The sequence below is a fragment of the Desmodus rotundus genome, chromosome 8, assembly GCF_022682495.2.
Source record: "Desmodus rotundus isolate HL8 chromosome 8, HLdesRot8A.1, whole genome shotgun sequence".
In the NCBI taxonomy this organism is placed as follows: Eukaryota; Metazoa; Chordata; class Mammalia; order Chiroptera; family Phyllostomidae; genus Desmodus; species Desmodus rotundus.
In genome coordinates, this window is record NC_071394.1 from 119,755,264 (window position 1) to 119,776,543 (window position 21,280).

Consider the following 21,280-nt stretch of genomic DNA (forward strand, 5'->3'; position numbering starts at 1 on the left):
GATACAATTATTAACCTTATCGAATATGATACAACTGAAATACAAAGAGGTTAAATAATATTTCGAGGGCACAAAGCTACCAAAGATAGGAGTTATTTAATGATAATTCCCTCCTAAAAAGCACTCTGTCTCACAGTGCCAGCCAGAAGAAAAAAAAAAGATAAGAGAATTCTGCTAACCTTGCTTTCAATGTCAATATTTAATACAACTATGATTTTAAAATACTGCTCTTTCCTTCAGATTCTGCCAACTTGTAATACAGTCCATTTTGACTTCGGCAATTATGGTATATGGGAAAGGGCTAGTTATGGCAAACTCTGATTTGCAAGATCAATGTGAATATTATTACCTATCATTTTGAAAATCATAGATTAGCATGTTGGAAAAATACTTCTGACAGCTTCTGCAGCGAGAAAAGCAGTTCATTGTGTCTGACATGGTGAAAAGGGGCTGAAGAAAGTAGTGCTTAGAGCAAGGATTGTCAGCTGGAATTGACTGTGGGAAAACGGCACCTGCCTTCTTTATCAGATTCACTGCCAAGAGCAGCCCACATGTCAGCGCTTCACATTTCATCGACACAGGCGAGTTCTGACCGCGCTAATCCCTGCAGGGCGAATGCGGGCAGGGAAATGTGGACTGGGTAAAACCCTGCCCCATACATCATCAGCACAAGCTGGGTTTTCACGCAGGAACCGTTCTTCCTAAGCAGACAGTGAGAGGTAGAAGAGAACTACAGAATCCACCGGACTAACAGCATTTTCATGTGAATGCATTTATGTGCATACACTCACAGTACTGTTCAAAATAAGCAGGAATTATTCCCATATCAGACACAGGTGGTTTAAATGACAACTAATGAAGTTCATGAATTTAAACTTTTGTTGGTATCAACAAACCATTGGCACTGCAGTTAAGGGTCACCCACATTCATTCTATTGTTACCCACTTACTTTCAAATCCAAACCCGGACTCCACTTCAGCCTGAGGGTGTGGCCTCAGGGCCCCTCCCTGCCCTGGTCCCCAGTCACTGCCCCTGGCTGGGCTGGGTATCTTCAGGAAAGAGAATGCTGTGGGGTCTCCAGCAGGGCAGGTGACTCTCCCCCTCACCCTGTCACCTAGTAGTGTCAGCAGGTGAGAACTGCCAGGGGACACCCCTCTGTGCTAGCAGAGCCGGTCTGGGAGTCCCGACTGTCACACCGCGGGGGGGGGGGGGGGGGGGGGGGGGCGCGGGATTCTGCACTTCCTGGGGTCCATTTTTCTAGGTACACTTGACTTGTAGAGTGTTTTTTCTCATCAGAACACAGACTAAATAAAAGTTCCGTTTCTCCCATCTCTGCTTTTATCCCCACTTTAACAAATTCTACATTTTCTGTTTCTCAATAACATCACGGGGAGATTCCCAAAGTATTTAGTCAACTTTCATTATTAAAACTGGTCTGAACAATGTCAGTTATTTAAAAGTCAGGACCAGGATTAATTTCCATCTTGTGGGCACTTCAATGCTCTCCACTGACACCCACCCCCAGCAGACTCGTGGCTGAAGGCACAGAGTGTACGTGTGTTGGGTGGAGGGGATGCTTGACACACCCTACTCTCCCTGCCTCCTGGCTCCATATCTTCTGATGCTGAACAGAAAAAGGCGGGAGGAAAAGAAACATCACTTTCCTGGTCATGGATGGCCACCTCTTCTTTCTGGCCACGGCTGCTTCTCTGGCCTCCACCTTCTGGCCCACAAGACCTCAAGGCATTGGGTCTGCCCTCTAAGCGCTCACAAGCACAGGGGCAGGTTTGTCACAGAGCGGTGAGGTTCCTCCCTACCCCACACTTTTCTGAAGTGGGATTCCAGCTCTCCCTCCGCTCTTCAGCCCCAAGGTTTTGGCCCAGCAGTGCCCTCCCATGGCCTCTGGTGCTAGGACCCCTCACCTGGCAGGCATCCCTCTGGGTTATGTATCAGAACAGCAGCATAAACTTGACCACCTTGTACAGCATCCCCTCAATCTATGGGCTCAACTTTGCCAAACCAAACAGGAGAACTACAGTCAGCTTCCCTGCCCGCTCCCTCTGCCTCCTGACTCTGCCCCCTCTGCTCAGTGTGCACAGGGCGAATCAGCAAGGCTACTGCCCGAGCAGATATTCAACCTGAGAATAAAAATCCCCCTTTTTTGCAGAGCAGATACCTCCACAGATACCAAGTGCTCTCAAGAACTCCACACCTTCCGTGCTGAGTTGAAAAACAAGACCCCTCTTCTCTCCTCTAGGAGGGCGGGGGGTGATCTCTCACTCCCCACAATGTTCTCTCCACAAGACTGCTGACGACGACCCTCTCCCCCCCGAGTCTCCTCTTTATATAGACATGAGGGGCAGTGGAGTGGGTTTACTAACAGGTGGGGACAGGGAGGCTTCCATACATTCTGATGAGCCCTGGGTTGAGAGTGTTGAAACTCCAATTAAATTTACATTTCAGATAAAGAACAACTTGTGTTTAGTGTAAGCATGTCCTGAACATTGCATGGGGCACTCTTATTCAATAAATAATTTTTTAGTATAAGTATGTCCTGTGCGGTATTTAGGATACACTCACACTAAAAGTTACTGGTTATCTGAAATTGAAGTTGAACTGAACAGCAGTCTCTACCTTTATCTGCTGATTCTGGCAGACCTAGTTGGGTCCCATATGGTCCTCCTTATCAGCTTTGTTCAGAATGTGGGTTCTCTTGTTTCCAGTTTTGGTCCATAGGCAACATTCTGCAACAAATAAAAAGATGCTATCAGCAACCTCTCATACATGGTTTTATTTCCAATTTTCCTTCTTCATGGCTGCAGGGTCACTCTGTCCTCCCTTGGCTGTGCTCCCTTGTGTCCCCAAAGCCCCAGACAGATGCCTTGAGAATCTGCCCTACACTGGGGAGTGGGCCAGGCCCACCGTCCTCTCCAGGAATTGCACACCTGCTCTGCTTGTGAGCGCGTCCAGGCTGATGGACCCTCAAGCACTTCCAGGAGAAGCAAGGCTACTGGTTTTGCTCCTTGGATTCTATAAAGGAAGAAAAACTTCCTTCTGCTGTCTTAGGTTGTGTCGCTGGGCCTGGGAATTAAAGAGACATGAGATAGATTAACAAGAGAAAAGCATACAAATTGATTTAATGATTTTACAGGCACAAGGGACTCTTAGAAAGATAGTAAAGACTTGAAGGAGCCATTAGGCCCAAAAGCTTATAATACCTTTTTATACAAAGAATGATAAATTGAGGGGATGCAACAAGATAATCAGTGTCTTGGGCTGTGAGCAATAAATTGTAGGACAGTGACTAGGATATATTTGTGGAAAATTAATGGAAGATAAGGGTTATTTTAGTAGATTTGCTTGTGCAGGTCCACATCAGCATCTTCCCAAGGGCTAAGAATGTCCTTTTCTTTCTGGCATAGGGAGGGCACCTTTCTCATGGGCAATGTTGTGACCTGCTTTTAGGTAGAAAGGGAGAGGTCAGAGTGTCCTTCCTTCATCTGCTGTTTCTCAAGTGCCTTCAGTTTAAAATACTTAATATTCCAAAGTGGCATATTTTGGGGTGGCGTGATCTGATCCCCTTCAGTTTACATAAAGCCTCGGAAATCTTCCACCACTTACAGGACAATCGCAACCACGGTTGTGAGTATTCATGCCTACCTGGGCTTGATTGGTTCAACTCCCACGCGCTATACAAAAGCCTGATTAACCAAGAGCAAGCTGACAATAGGCCCTAAAGAAGGCCCAAAGCAGGAGTGTGGCCACCATCACCACACAGTGCACGCACAGGGTGGGCTAGGGCCTCTGGCAGCAGCCAAGAGGGCAGCTGATACGCAGCATGGACCGCACTCTTTGGCCTTAGTGCCTCAAATTCAGATCTACTTGGACCAAATATCCTCTCTCTCCTCCTGCCGATTCGAGTATTGGACTCTCTCAGTGCTCCACCCACATCTCCTTGGGCCCCTTTTACTGTTTCCATGAGTCCTTCTCCCAGCTTCTGTTTGACCTGGCTCTGGATGGTCTGCACGTGTGACTGATTTTGGATGACTGTTCTCCACTACTGGGGTTGTTTTACCCAAACAGAAGCAGAGCAGAAATGCCAGTTCCCACCTCACCCCGAGCTATAAGACCCCTGACCAGGGGCTGATGGGTGAGGAGACTGGAAGCCCAGCTCTCTTTCCTCCGAGAGGAACAACTCTGAAGTGTCCCTCATAGCCCGAGATCCCCTGGGCGCGGAGACTGAAGCTGCCCTCTGTGGGTCTCTGCCATCACTACCACCTGCTCTGCTTTCTCCCCTTCCCTGCCCTTCTCCTCCACTGCCGTCCTTGTCCTCCTTGTAGGACTTCCTTACAGGAATTCCTGCTCGTGAGTTCTCATCTCAGGGCGTGCTGCTGCAGATGGAGCCCAGTCTAAGACAACCCCTTCTGACCAAGAGACAGGATGACACAGAGGAGGCAAGCACACTGGAGGAAGCCATAGCCCCTTCTTACGCATTTCTATCACGATTCTCCATTCATGTGCTCAAGCTCCCTCTCACTGGTGTTAAATTAAACCATTCGGAATAAAAGCCCTAAAAAATAGGCTAAAAAGCTTTCTTTTGGCGGGGGGGACATGGATAATTTTTTTTTTAAAGAAAGGGCATTCTAATATACTCACAGAAACTATACTAATTAGCTCTAGGAGGAAACGCAAGAGTTTCAAAGTCATGATTTTGGCAGAAAGAATTGAAACACTTGGAATGAACATTAAAATTGTAATTTTCCAGAGTAGTTAGATAATTGAGTAAGTACGTTGGGGAGAGAAGAATCACTTTCTAATTACTAGAAAACTTCTAAGAATTCAATGCCATACTGACTAAATGTTTTTATGAAAAATTCCAACTGAAATCAGAAATATAGGCAATGAAGATTTATTTTTTGCTTTTGATTTTTTACTTAAGAGGATCCTACTCAGGCAACCAAGAGAGCCGCATCTGCAAGGAGCCTGTATGTGCCCAGGATGAAGCTGGAATCTATTCGGAGGGCACTGTGGGGGAGAGAGGGAGGCAGCCCCTTCCCACTGCCTCTGACGAGGAAGCCAGCACCTCTCTGGTTGCCTCCCTGCTAAGGCACGTGTCTTGTTTGGGTTCCGCAGAAGCAGAGCCTGAGATAGGGATTCTGGGCCATGCGGATTAGTGAGGAAATGAAACTTGTAGGGAAATGAGGGACCCCGAATAAGGCAGATGAGAAGTCTAACTAAGCAAAGATGTGGTTTTACATGACGTTAGATGATTCCATGCGGCGCCCTGGAGAGTAGAGTGCACTACAGTTGTTCTGCCTGGAGAAGCAGAGGGCTGGGCTTCTATAGCCTCAGTAGAAGTCATTCATTGGCCTTGACCTGCCTGGTGGGGGTGGGGTAGGCACAGGAGGTGTGCTCACCCACCATCTCTGGTGTGGCAGCATCAGCCAACGAGAGAGTCCCCAGAGAAGGGGGCCGTTGTGAGCCAGTAGCAAGCAACATCCACACAGTTGGAGGTGGGCACACCAGTCTCAGGGACGGATGAGGCACCAGGTGCATCCGCTATACCGATTACCACGAACCTCGATGACCCAGAGGAAATGCCACTGCAAGGTGACTCCCTAGGCTGTGCTGCCGTGAATGTGCCTCCACAGCCAGTAGCTCCCCAGTAGCTTTCTAAAGAAGGAAACCTGATTCTCAAATCATTCCATTCTGTAATCACCCAATGCTGGAGCCTCGCTGAAACAAAATGAACTTTTTTCTTTTTCTGCAATTTAACTTTTAAGCCTTTATTAAAAGATGTGTATCTCATCCTCTCCAAGCTCCTCCCCCTCCCCTGGAAACCGCGCGGAGGCTGCTGCATACTCTGTAGGGTTTTGCTCTCAGTGGATGGAATCTGGCTCTGAAGAAGCCACGTGGGGTGGATTAATGAAATCTCCATCAAAGGACTAAGTCCCTGAAAGCAGAGATGAGCAGTCCATTCAGGGTTTCGCCAGTTTGATACGGAGGACACTTAAGGAGATGCTTTTCCAGCACTGGGGGATTTCTGTTAAGGACCAGAAGTCATGGAGTTTGGTCTTGTGGGAGACTTTAGTCACAGGAAATTGATTTGAGGGCTCTGCCACTGTGGCCACCTCTGCCGAGCAGAGGAAAACTGAGGGTGTGTGAGTGCTCGTCCAGCCTCAGTGGAACCCTGTAGGGGACGCAAGCAGCAGCGTGGAAAATGGTGCCACTGCAGGTGTGGGGCTGTGAGGGACCCACGTTGATGGCTTGCCTGGGAATCTTTCTCTGGGTTAACAGAAAGCCTCAGGCACACCAGGAAGTTCAAGAAAAATGCCACATGGGACATCCTAAAGAAGTCAGAGGCCTTTTCAAACTAAATAACCACTCTCAGAAGCGTTTCAGTTTGAATTGGCCAGCTGAAGAAGCAGCCAGCACTGACTTCAGAACAGAAGGAAAAGGGGGATGCGGCGCCTTTGTCATCATTCCCCTACAAGACAATTGCGCCTATTTAGCTCAGGCCTGTGCTTAAGAATTCACATCGCTATCCTTCCCACTGAGCCACTGAGCTGGGCGGGAGCTCTGCATGTGAAGACCAAGTTCGGCGAGAAGGCGCATGAAAAAGAAACAAGGTGGGTGGTGTCTTTTGTTTGAAACGAATTGTGTTTGGGAGCCATTGAGGAGCAAAAAATAGACCTATTATTGACCTAAAGCCATCCATGCAATGGGATAGATCTCTCGCACAAAAAAAGGAGAACAGAAGCTCCCCAATGCTGTAGCTACCTGCAGATGAAAAACTGTCTGCAGCTGAGAGGACGAGATCCTCATCCACAGTCCCAACGCTGAGCTTCCTGCAGAATCCTGGATGGTATTATCTGTTTCTGGAACACAGAGAAAGACAGAGAGACAGAGACAGAGACAGAGTCAGAGACAGAGATAGAGAGATAGATGAGGTATATATATATATATGGAGAGAGAGAGAGATGTCCGTGATAAAGATGTCAGGGATGCAGATATCAGTGATATGGATACCGGTAATATAGATACATATGATAGATACACAGATGAGATAGAGCTACAGAAGGGGAACACACTAGGCCACCCCAAAATATGCCTCTATGGAACATTTATATATTTAAATATAGAAATATAAATATATTTATAAATATATAAGCATACGATTATTTTTACATTGATTATTTTGAAGAAACAGCCGACACAAGTAAAGCTCTGAAATCTGTTATCCTTTTGTAAGAGGCATTTTTACATTTATAAGCAAAATCTCAATTTGCAAGGGTGTCTTCCCTTCTGTACCAGGAAAGATGACTCTTAACTCTCTAGAAACTCTTATTGATGCAAAAGGCAGTGACTTCAACCTGCATAACAACCTCACCCTTGTTTCCTGTGCTTTTCCAGGCAACTTCCCATAACTGGCCTCCCCCTCCACCAAAACCTTTTGACTTTAGCCAGAGATTGCTATTTATGGAAGTAGCGATTTCTTTCAGGGAGTTACTCACTTTTCCTGGGTATCTCCCATATATACAGGGGATATACATGTTTTTAAACTTCTGTTTGTTTTTCTCTTGATAAACTGTCTTTCAGTACAGGGAGGTCTCAGCCAAGAACCTAGAAGGGTAAAAAGAAAACTATTTTCCCTCTTCTCCAATGAAGACATAAAACAGCAATATAGGTATAGATGATATGGACTTTTTAACTTTAATAGTCCTCTTTTTTATGGCCGTTGTGAGGGTGAGAAGGAATAATGGGCACTGCTCTCTGAGCACTTACTGGGGCACCACACACGGAGGAGCACATCCATGTACTATGTCATTAAATCCTCAAAGCACCACCATAAGGGGAAAGCTCGTACCTATTATCCTCACTGACAAGCTAAGGAAACTGAGGCTCAGGACATTACACCTGGGAAACGGTACTAAGATTTGAACCCTGCTCAGTCTGACCTCAGCCTGAGTTTCCTCACCACTGTTTCATTTCATTAAAGAAAATGGCGTTCTATACGGTAGGCACCGTTGAACAGGTGCTCGGCGTGGCCTTGGGAAGGGGAGCAAAGAGAGGCAGACACTGAGTGCACTTGAACGTTTGAGGGACTCGGGTTCTCCTGCCGGCAGCCTGCCACCAGTGCTGCTCACAGCTTGAAGTGTTGGGTGGTTTGTGGACTGAGGAACAGTCACTCTTGACTCATCTCGCCCTCCATCCTATGCAGCTAGTCAGCCACTAAATGCAATGGATTCTCTTTTGAAATAACTCATAACCACCCTTCCTCCCCATATTTCTTCCTCCACTTTGAATTCGATCTTAGTCTATTCCTGTTTTGATGACACCATTTTCCCCGCTGGCTTCTCTGACTCAGCTGTCTCCTTCCTCATCTTATGTGCCTGCTCACTGCCAGACACAGCTTTTATGTGTCATTTCACTGCCAGCTCAGACACCTGGGACAGCTCTCTGTTCCTCATGGACCGACGTCAGCCCCTTCACCTCATTATAGTCTGTCTTCATGTCAGAGCCCCAAAGTCCGCCACCAACCTGCACTCCACCTCGTCATCTGCCTTTGCACATCTGGCCATCTTCACCTGTGTTGCCCTCCCCTCCCCACCCTGTTACTAAATCATATCTAAATATCAAGGTCAAGTTGAAGTCTTACGTCACCCTTGACTATTGTACTTTAAGCCAAACCGCCCAGTCCTCAATTGTCCTGTAGATACCAGGTCTGTTTTCACAAATTATTGCCACAAAGAAATGCTCAGACAAGAATCCTAATCAAATATTATACTTGGAAGCTGTAGAAAACACTCTAGAGGAGTGCAGAAGAGGGACAGGGAAGAAAAGCAGCCAATGGAAGGTGTATTATCAAGCCAGTTCCTCCTGTGGACAGCGGGAGCTTAATCCTGTTGGGCACAGGGGAGCCAGGACAGGACACACACACTCCGTCATCCAGCGGGTTTTACGCAGCAAAACGATCATCACAACCCTGGACTGTCTAGCCATGTTGAGTGCGAGAAAAGTAAAAAATAATTTGTGTAATTAAATTCATTGTAATTTTGTGTCTCTCTTTTTCACAGCTAAACAAAGCATGTATTTTATTGCTATTCCTTTACGTTCTAGTTTTAGAAATTATCTACTGATGACCTATAATATCAGGTAAATATTAGCTTTCTTGTAACTTCCACCCTTCCACCTACACATCTTCAATCTCAATATAGTTTTATTGTAATATTGCAACTATGTAATTCTTGTTCACTGTCAAACCCAGTAGTATACTATCAATGTTTCCTTTCTTGTACAACTTTTCATCATATCTGGATTTACTAATTGCCTTATATCTTCATTTACTTACTCAAAAACTATTGCTAGATTTTTCTGCACCATCTGATAGCCTCTAAATTCATTTTTCCACAGAGAGAAATGTATCCGATGCTCTTCCAGTTCCAATTCTATTTTTTAGACTCTCCCTGCCGGAGCCCTTTGTCCTCCCACCCTCTAGGTCTGCTGCACAGCCACCCTCCCAGGGCTTCCCTTCACTCTCCTCTTGGGGCTTGGCCTCACTCCTATGCAGGATTCTCGGTTTCCTTCCTGTCAAGTCTTCCACTTTTTTGGTTTCTCCTTCAGTGTGGAGGACTGCTTCTGGTAGCTTCCTCGGGAAGGATGCCTTAAAGGTAAATTGCATTTAACATCTGTTTGGTGGGAAACAGACACCCACATGGCCCCAGGATTTCTCTAGGCTTGCAGGACCCATCAGAAAACCTGGAAGAAGTGATGCTAGTAGAATATCACCTCTTTTCTCACCTTCAGGTGCAACTGTGCTGCCACGTAAGAATATAACTAAGGAGGGAAACACACTCTCCACGATGGAGCTTTCTAGAAAGAGGGAAAGGCACTACTGACGCATCTGGATGCAAGAAATTCAAGAACTCCAGTCTACGGCCATAGCACCCTGAACGCACCCGATCTCTTCTGATCTTGGAAGAAATTCAAGAACTCCAGATGACCCTTTTATGAATGTACTGCCTTTCAAAAATTTCACTTGAACTCTGTTAACTTATTCCCCAAGAGCAGAAGATTTATGTGGTCCTTCTTCTACTCCTCACCTGGAGTGAATCTGAAAGCAAACTTCCCAGAGCTAATTAGCTGTGTAATTAACCACACAACATTTTCAACTCAGAAACCTCCAGCAACGCACAGTGAAATCAGCAGATACAACAGCCCAACAAGAACAGGGCATCCCTGCTAGCCCCGGAGACAAACTGGCAGGTGCACCTCTGAGCACCCCAGGCTTTGCCCTGCTCCTCCCCAGGCTCCTCCTTGGCCCTTGATTTCAGACTGCCAGTGAGCATCAGGGTCCTGAAAACTCCAGCCCAGGTTTTGTGTCATTTCTCATCCAAGCTTGGGTGGGTAGCTTAGAAAGTCTGTTTTGCTCCAGGTAGAAAACCAGCCATGATGAATTAATCCAACACACTTTCTTGTTTTTTAATTTAAAATTGTATCTCGAGGTGTATTTGCTGAAGACAAACACACAAGGATCTGGGATGCAGAGGGAGAAGCTATTTCCCACTACTTGGCTCTCTTCAACCCAGGAATCAGGCTAGTAATAGTATTACAGTGGAGTCTCAGCACCATCAGCTAATCGACTAAGAAGGCCCCCTTCATTGTTTATAATTGTAAAAACGGCTCTGCGAGCACTAAGTGACCCACATGCTCCATCCCTAAGGGCTGCAGAGGAAACAGTGGAGAGTTTTTATGGCCTTTTGGCAGCCTTGGTGTCAGCTCCCTGTTTTCAAAGGAGGAAACAGCAAATGGTTCTTCCTTTGGCTTTTTCTCCTCTCCTGGTTTATCCTGGATTCCCCTCAAAGCTGGAAATGGCCTCTGCTCCCCCAAATGTATATATTCCCCCAGAAGTTAAAGCAATGTCTCTTGAAAATATAACATCGTGGTTGTGAAATACATGTGACAAAGATGCACTCAACCCAAGTTATCTTCACTGTGGGGGCTTTTTAGGTCTCAATGTCATCATTTATAACTCTCCAAGAGCAGGCTACTGAAAGTAGCATTTCCAAAACGTGTTTAACCATCAAACCCTTTATTTGGGGAAGGGGTGTGGGCATTTCCTTATATTTCACAGGCTGTTGGTCCAGGGGATGTAGTTTAGGGAACTGAAGGAAGTACCAGCAGAGCGAGCCTTCGTGTCTCCAGCCCCATGGCATATTTCTGAACCAGCGTAATGCCGTCTTTGGAGAAATCAGGAGACTAGGACTTGAAAATTTCCTTCACCATACCCTGGCTATTTTACCCCAGTCAAGTCGCTTAACTTCTGTAAGATCCATTTTCCCATCTGTACAATGGGAGCAATTACACTTACTTTTTTAAAAGAGATATTTAGAAAAGATTGATTGAAATACTACACATAAAAACCTTGCTGAATGCCTCACTTTAAGTGGACACCAATGCTAGCTAATAGCCTTTCTCTTCCCTTTTCAACTTTTCCTTTCTTACCCACATCAGCCTCATTTGGTCAAGACCTCTGCATTACCCACTGGCTTGCTGATGTTCAAACTGCCTTTTCAGAATGTGTGGAATAGATACAATAGTGCATCAATAAACCAGGAAGAGGGACTTACCTGAAATAGTGACTCTCACACACTGAGGCAGCAAAATTACTTGTCAAGAATTTTTTCTTTAAATAATAAATTAAAAAATACCCACACCTAAAGATTCTCATTTAGGAGACAGTAGGTGAGGCTCTGGCTTCTATATTTTAGCAGAATTTCTAGGAACTTAATTATGATGCAAACAAAGATTTGGTAATCATAAGGCTATATATATATATATATATGTATATATATATATATATATATATATATATGTATATATATATATATATATATATATATATATATCAATCTAGATCTAGATAATGTCACAGGCTTCTGTGAGAACAAGAAGTGGGAGAGGAGAGAAGGTCAGGGCCCTCGTGATTGAGAAATGAAGCCAGAGAAGGAAGGCAGAAGCTCAGAATAGAAGCTCCAACTAAGGGCAGTCTTTCTGTCTTTTCCATTTCTCCTGAAAGTGTGTGACGGCTGCGGGAAGTGGAGAAAACATTCATGTGACCAAGGGTGAGCGCAGCTTGGCAGTTTTTGAGGCATATTGGTGGGGTCCATCAGGCAGCCACACACTTGTGCTTGGTAAACACCCATCCTATTGGCCCCAAAGCCACTTCGAACTCTGCCAGTGCTCTAACCATGCCCATCGCTAAAGCCTGATGCCATGGTCAACAGCCCCTGGACAAGCATGTTCAGGGACCTGGGGAAATCTAGATACTGGATTACCTATAACCCCAAGGCCCTTAATAATCAGGCTGAACAGCTCCCTCCCTGGTGTCCCAGTGCGCTTCATGTTTCACTCTCCTTTTGTGAATAGAACCGCCAAACTGCCTTCCTATTTGGCTAATCCAAAACCAGGATGCAACTGCCAATGAGAATGGTCTGGGAAACAATGTGAAAACCACATAAAAAAAAGCAAAGGGACCAAAAGTAAATAAGTTCGCCCCCAAAGGTTTCTGTGAGGGTTTAATAACTGACATATGGTGTCCAGCAGGGCATGGCCCTCAGTCTGGTGTTCACGGAGAGGAACAATATGCAGTGTTTTCAGATATGAGCCTGTGCATATCATCAGTGCAGGGAGTATATCTTTTACTTCTGTCCTCAAAGTAGGCCCAGGGCCTAGCAGACAGTCAGAGCTCAATACACTTTAGCTGGCTGACTGGACAACTGACGTAGATTCTAGTATCAACCATCAAATCTGCACATTTTTATGGCATGTTCACTGGGTGGCCACAGCATGGTGGCCTCTCTATTGGCATAAAGGTGCAAAAGAGCGCTCCCCCGTTCAGGCATTTACAGTTTTGTCTGGCAAGAGAGGTTCACACAATATGCACACGCGCACACACACACACTACACTGTGAACACTGCAAACAATATACAATCAGACGGCAAACTGTGACATAAAGACAAGCTATGGTCATTTGGACTAAAGGAAAATTTGGTATGGACTGACCTAGCCTCAGCAGGGAAGAAGGACCCTCATGAAACAGTGGAGAGAGCCCTGGCTCCGAGTTGGGCAACCATAGGCCCAAATTTAACTCTAATTTCCTCTTCTTTCAGCCCTCTTCACTCAATTCATAGGGTTCTTGGGAAGATTTGTGGATTTAGAATGTAAGAGAATTTTTTATATAAATTTTTCATCTTGGGCAGTGTGGTTGGCTAATGGTCCCCCAAAGATATGCACATACTAATCCCTGGAACCTGTGAATATGTCACCTAATATGGTACAAAAAAGGGCTTGGCAGGTGTAACGAGTTAAGACTCTTGAGACGGGGAGATTATCCTGGGTTATCTGGGTGAGCCCAATTACTCACAGGGCCCCTTATAAGGTGAAGGCAAGAGGATAAGCGTCACAGAAGGGGATGTAAAGATAGAGGCAGAGGTTGGAGGGATGCAGGGCCACAAGCTAAAGAGTACAGACAGCCTCTAAAAGCTGGCAAAGGTAGGGATGGATTCTTGCCTGGAGACGCGAGAAGAAATTCAGCACTGCGAATGCCTTGATTCCAGCCTGATAAAAGTCATTTTGGACTTCTTACCCTCAGAACTATTAACACGATAAATCTGTGTGAAGCCACTGAGCTCTGGCAGTTTGTTATGGCAGCAACAAGAGACTAATACAGGTTGCTTTTGTTGACCTGTTGCTCTCCAGCCTAGAGGCTGAGGCATCCATCCATTCAGGAGGATAACAGAACTCAGATAAGAACAAAGCATTCAATGGTCAGCTTTCTACGATGTTCAAGGTAAATTCCTGGTGCATATTTAGAAACAACAGGTATGGAAGCTGACTTTCACTTTGTAAAAGCTGTGATTTTTTTGAGAGAGAGAAAGTGAAAACAAGTGATTCCCAGTTCCAAAGATCAAATGCTTGTAAACTCAGAGGATCAGAGGACGAAGGAGGAGGGTATGTTCTGAGACAAGTTTAGCCGCCATGCAGGGAGCAGATAAAAGCCTACGGGATAACCCAGAGGAACACGCAAGAGGACAAGGTTATGGGTAAGATGTAGTTTTCCTGTCCCATAGAAAAAGTGAGCAGGCAGATGTGTGTGAGATGCTAGAAGAACCAGTAGTATGAACTCAGGACGTGCTGAAGGGGAAGGGACTTCTACCCCACCTCACTCCAATAGTTCTAGGGGAAGAAAACCCTGAGAACCCCTCACAGTGCACCCCACAGTAAGTAGGAAGGCAAATGGAGGCTGGTGGACTTCAGGCAGCAAGAGCACCTGAGATCACATTTGTGGTTCCCGCAGAGATCCATCTTTCCTTGTGCCGCAGTGAAGGGACCCAGCAGAACGCTGAGAAAACCCATGCACTGAAAGGGCCTTGGAGTCAGAAGGAGGAGGTTGTCAAGTACACAGACTTCACAACTACAGCCCGGGACTTGGTCCAAGGGCAGCAGTAAACATAGCAAGCGTACAACAGGAATTAAGACCCACTCTCCATGAGCAACAATGAGTGAGCTGTGCCGAGGCCAGTGAGGACAGCCAATGGAATGCACCCTTCCTTTGCAGCTGTGATGCTGTGTATCTTTCCCCTGCACCCAGGCAGGACTGTGGAGAGGAAGAGGGACCGGAGAACCCCTGAGAAGGGAGATCATCCTTGATAAGGAGTTCACTTTTAATTAACTGAATTTAAAGCCTGAATTGATTGAGTATTGACTCAGAAAGAAATTAAGTTTTAAGCCAGAAAAATTGAGTTACCTTGATGTGACAAAAATTTTCCCCACCACAAAGAGCAAGTTGAGTTTGATTACTGAGAAATAAATTGAGTTACACTGCTGTTCTTATAAGCTGTGACTAAGAATTTTAAGCCAGTGCATGGGTGTAAAGCACTTGGCACACAGTGGATGCTCGGGGGTGTTATTACCACACCTACCCTCTGTGAATGAAGGAAGGGATTTGTCTAGGGGGACAGGGAGGGGAAGGACATAGTTCGTGGAAGAAACTACCAGTTTTAAAGGAAGTGGCAGGTATCTACTGTTTTGCCTGCCCATTTTAAGGACTGTCCTGCTGGTAACAGCACACTGATTTTTCTTTGGAATATACTCCTTTCCTGCTCTTTCCATGTGATTCGAATAGGTTGACATCATCCCCAGCTCTGGGACTGGCATGTTACCTAGATCTGTGCAGTCAGAATACTCTAGCCCTGTGTTCACAGTAGTCAATTCAAGAAAGAGGGGTCCCAAGCTTCATCCCAGCTAGGAATTCCAAGGGCTTTTGTTAGCACCACTTGGAATGAGACTCCCTTTCTGTTAGAATTGGTAAGCTGGGGTGGGGGGGAGGGAAAGCATAAGAAAGCCTGGGTTTCTGCTGCTATCTTTCCAAAACAAGGGATATCCTGCCTGATGTGAAAGCCAATGCAGAAAAAGAAATTTGGAGAGATTTAGAGAAAAGGATACCAGGAAGCATTATCTGTGCACCTGGATCCATTCATGCTTGAATCCCTTTTTACATAAGCAAATTATGTTTCTTTCACTAGCAAATATAGAAGCCTGAGTAAAACACAGAGGTATGCACTTCCTGTATTCTCAGGACAGCAAGGAAATCAGCCTAGCAGAAAACAATGGTATTGTATAAGAAAAGTATGAACAGGTAGGGTAGCAGGTATTCTGAAAGCTCTTGAATGCCAAGCTCAGGAGCTTGATTTCAGTCCAATAAACACTAGATAGTCAGAGCAGGCTGAAGAAATAAGTGACATAATAAAAAGATTGTGTGGAGAAGACTGGCCTGGCAGTTACATGCAAGACTGAAAAAGCAGGGGCTCTTAGCCTGGGACCCAGGTACCTAAATGGAAAAAAAAAACCAAAACAGCTTTATTTACATTAATCTTTGATTGGAAAGTGGCAGTCTTCTTCTATTTTGAATGCAGACAACACACGGCTCCAGTATCAGCAGTACTTGTATATTTTTCAGCATAAAAGTTATGGGTATTTTCCTATCCCTTTACAGTTACTGCAGATATGTAAAATTACCATTTACACTCGTCACTGCTTTAAAATTATAGTTGTTGCTGAACCTACCACTGGTTCTTGTCTGAGACATTAATGGAGAAGCACATATGTTACGACAGCAGGTTTGGCAGGGGGCGGGGGGAGGTTCTATTTCAATAACTGTATTTTAATATAATTGGCTTACTTTGTAATCCTAAGTGTTTTCCTTTGTGCATTTAAAATCATTATGTGGAGGAACCCTTATGTTGTACCAAGGGGGCACCAAAACAATGACACTGAGTTTATTACAAATCTCTGCATTAGAGGAGGCACAAAATCCGGAAGCCAGGAGGCAGAGAGGGCTTCAAGTCAGAAGGAAGCATGGAAAAGAAGACATACCCAAGAAGCTTTGGAACAATGTCGGCTGGAGCTACAGGAGAAAATGAACCTATGCGAGTAAGGCAATAAAGGAGGATCTCAGAGAGCAAGGACTCCAAGTTTCCAACCCTGAATGAGTGGGACAAAATCAGTACTCAACAAATGACAAATGACAATAATGAAGATAGAAAATTAAGGACACAGAGCTGGTTTAATTAAAGTTAGCTTTGTGATCTTTTCCAAGGTAATGGTAGGACTTCCCAAAGGAAATATTCAATAGGAAAATCAAAATATCTCCTAAGAGCTCAGCTCAGAGGGCAGGGTGTGGCCTGTCTCCTGGGAAGGCCTCTGTATGGAGGTGACGGTATGGCCATAAATGTATTCTCTTGGGGAAGAGTGTGTAGGAAACCAAGGACCTGTGCCACTGAGGCTGGGGTTCTGTTCCCTGGGATTCTCCCACCTCTGTCTTCCTCCACCTTGAGGGAACAGCATGACAACACTATTCCCAGCCCAAAGCCCTCGCACAGCATCAGGCAAAGAGAGACCTTCCCTTTTAGTAGTATCTGGGGACAGAGAGCAGCTCCTTTTCCAGCCTTCCCCGATGTTCATTCTGCTCAGACTGACTTGGTCCAGGTGGACCCTCTGAACTCAGGTGACCACACAACCAGGTCAGTCTGGAAGAGGCCACATCTACTTATCACCCCAGTGTAATCAAATACTGGCCCCTTTCACTCTCGAAAGCATTCATTCCAGTTTGCATGACAAAGCATATGGCCACCCTTCCCTGAATAGTCACTGAGCTAGGGAAACAGAGAACAGATTGACTTGGGCTATGTTCAGAGATTGGGGCAGGGAAGGATTCCCCAAACAAAATCAGGACAGGTACTAGAAAAGAACATGGGAGCTGGACAGTAAAACCCATTGATGACCACTTTAGGAAGTATGATAAAGTAGATTCCTTAAGTTGGAAAAGAAATATTTACAGCAAGGTAAAACTTGGAAAGCTGAGGGGATATCACAAGAAGAGATCAAAAGGGAGGTCTTGGAGAGGTGACTAGCTCTTACTAAATTGTGAATAGTAGCCCTGGTTTATTTATCCTGTGTCTTCCAACAACCTTTAGCCCAGTGCCTGGAAGTTTTTGAAATGCTGTAACTGAAAACAGAACATCAGAGACTACTGGCTCTCAGTGAGAGAACACTCTCCATACCCAGGAAGACTTCTACTCCTGCAAATCTGTCTCTTCTGCCTGTAGCTCATGCAGTGTGGTGTAAAATGGCAGGCGTTCCTTCTCTGTGCGAAGTCCCGCGAGGATCCACACCTGAGGAGCTGAGAGTCTCTGCCCTCAAATACCTTGTCTGTTATCAGCCATAATCTTCACAGAAGCTGGTGTACAAACATCTAACTTTTTCTCTCTATTTCTCAGTTAAACCAAGTTCTCAAGTCATCGTTTCTGAACAGGAAAAAAAATCTTATCTTTTTCACTCAAAGTAACTCAGGATTTAAACTTGGTCAATTCAAGAATTAAATTCAGTCTATGCATGATCTCCATTCAGGACCAGTTATGTAATTTTCAGGCCCCATTGCAAAATGACAGTGCAGATCCACTTTTGTTCCAGACCGTTAATAATCTCAAGACAACAGCAGCACACCATTCGATCAAGCACAAATGCCTCCTGAGCAAGGAACTGCGTACAGGCCACAGGCCAGGGAGCTGGCACTGTTCTCTCTCTTCCTCCTCAAACCCCGTAAGGTGAGACCTTTCAAACGTCTTTACTTTCCCTCTGCCCATGTTTACGAGGACACTTTGATGCTTTTACTTCTAGATTGTTTTCCAGTTAGGAAGCCCCTTCTACATCAGAAACTCCATTTAGAACTTAACATTACATATTCCCACTCATTCCATCATTGCCCATTGCTCAACTTTCTGGGGTCTGTGTGTTACTAGTTCTTTCTCAGTGTTTTTTACTCATGGCACATGATGATATTTTCTTGGACTTTATTGCAAATCCATAAATTTCATTCTTTCACCCTGGCAACTGCATAATATCTTGGGTGCGTATAAGATTCTTCAGGCATAGACCTTTTTTCTTGGAAGAATATATAGACATTATTCCATTATCTTCTCATTTGTTGTGTTGCCAAAATACAGTTCAAAGGGGTCTGATTCTTTCTTCTGTGTAACTTTTTTCCCTATCTTGAAGTTTATAGGATTTTTAACTTTACCCTTTAAGTTCAGGATTTGTACCAGGATATACTGAGTTACATGGTTTTTCTCTTCAACACTGTCTGGTACTCAGAACATTTTTACTCTGTATACTAAGGGGTTTCTTTGGCTTCATTCCCACATCATCTCAGAGAAATTTCTTCTTATTATTTGTTTATAAATAAGTTCACCTTCATCTTTGCTCCTGCTGGAACTGACAGCGTTCAAACATTAGGTCTCGTGGATCTGTATACAAATTTGCTTACGCTCTTTGTCCACGATGCCCTTCTCTGCAGTTTTGCTCCAACCTCTTGCTCTTGATCGTCCAGTTCAGGTCTCAGAAACCACTCTTCCATTCACCTATAAAACTTTGAGATTAAAAGATCGTGGTTTTCATTCTAGAGAATGTTCTTTTCTCGGTGCTGTGGGCAAGTCTTTGCTTTTCCCGGACCTTCACCTCTCCGAGCTGCTGCCGGCACCAGGGCTCTGCCTGTTCTCTCGCGCTCTGAATTCTCGACCACTCTTCCCCAGGCTCAGGCCACCAGTGGTAAACCAAGGGCAGGGCCGTGGGAACAGTGTGTAGTGAAACAAAAAACAACACACCCAACTACCAGCCAGAGTGCCTTTTATTTTCACCATGCGTGAGAGCATAAACAATGTCAGTGACAAAATACATCTCCTCCCTGGGAAGCTTCTCTTGGACTAAGTTTTAAACAATTGCTATGGTTACAGTTGAGTTTTAATTATACATATATAAACTTCAAATTAGCACATTTTTATTACTTTTATTTATTTATTTATTTATTTGCTAAATTACTTTTATTTATGAGCTTTTAGAAATATTTAAGCTTTTTAACTTCTTATAGGCCAAAAAGGGTTTTTGCCGAGACATGGCATAGAGGTCCCACCAACCTTGTGTTGTTTACTCTTCGCCCTGGATATGTACGTATCAGTTTTCATATTTCTTCCCTTTGAGCATGAAATGCTCAAAATTTAAAGGTACTTTCAAAAGGTCAAATAGATATTTAATTTTGCACACCTCAAGGCAAGAAAGAATGTCGACAGCCACCTTAAGTTTCAGGGAGGCATACTATGTACTTATCTTTTAATGGACATTGTACTCTACATGGAAGTTAACTCAGAAAATTCTCATTTATACGGTTGGCCCCCAACCCTGACACTCAGTTCTGAGCTCCTAGGAAGAATGAGTTCACAGTCTGGGATTGTTCCAGCTCTCTTCGTATGCACTTCCCATCCCCAGCCCCTGGGGTGCTGCCCACGCTGCATCTGTACAGTAGATGGAACACAGACAACGACAGCGCAGTAACTACAATGGTGCAGAAGTGGAACTTGGGTCACTTGAGTTCTGTTGCTATGTGAGTACTTGGAATTTTTATTTGTGTTTTTAAAAGTGTTAAATGAAAAGAAGTGTAAACTGCAAGCCAAAATATTTTGCTTGGGAAGTGAAAAGTTTAGTTCACACTTGTAATTTTACTGAATTTTAATAGCATTTTGAAAATTAAAATGTATTATTCTTGGTCATTTGGTCTCTGTTTACAGCTAAAGAACAAATAAATAAAATAATGATTATTACCAAATGCTACATGAATTACACTGAAAATAATATATAAAAGAGGGGGTATTACAATATGACCCACACTGGGTATTAAACAGCTGGATACTTCCCTGGGTCCAACCCCTGGGGCACTTCACTGACAGCGATGGTGCACAATCTACTTTGGGTGGTGACTAAGCTGGCAAGTCGCCATCCCCATGAGGGTATTGGGACAACATATCTGGGCCCCCGGCCACATCTGCAAACACCAGTACTCCTGAGCCTTGGCAGTAGGAGGGACTCACCGCATTTTTTCAGATCCCTCACTTCTCAAGATCTGACACCAGCAAGAAGTCCCAGAACCATTCACAGGGCCAGAACAACCTCCCCTCCTGGGTCTGCAGACCACTGTAGGCCACATTTTCTCCGGGGACTTGCACCTGGATCCTTATCCCCAGGGTTCTCAGCTGGTGATCTCTAGTTCTTGTCAGCTTCAGAGTTGAGAAAGTCTTAAGATACTTCCATCCCCGGACCCCACCAGAGCCCAAGTTCTGCTAATATCCTTCAGATCACCCTGCCTGCAGAAAAATTAGATTTGGGTTGGGAAGAGGTCAGCTGCTGTCATGATCCCAGAGTTCCTACCACTGAGGCACACAGTCACAGCTTCGTATGTACAATATGTAACTATTTTTGATAGATAAACTCAAGAGTTCTTTGCCCATTCTTTTTTGCTTGGAATTAAAAACCTTTTTCAATCAGTGTAAATCAGTAACTACCAGATTTAAACATGGTCAATTCAAGATTTAAATTTGGTCAGTTCGAGATGCTTTCTATCTCCCTTGTTCTCCTCTTGGCCTCTTGGTGGACCTGGGTTCCCACAGTTGTTCTCCCGGCATGGGGAGAGGCAGCCAGTGCGGATCATCCACGTCGGGGTCTCCTCTGAAACAAGGGCTCCTCAATTTCCTGCACAATCAAGCTGGGAAGATTTGGAAAGCATCCTTGCAAATTCTTGGACACTCCTATCAAGAGGTGCCATCTCCCCTTGATCCTGGATAGGCTTTTGTCCCTGCATCAGTGAGAAGTGTTGCCTTATGACTTTCAAG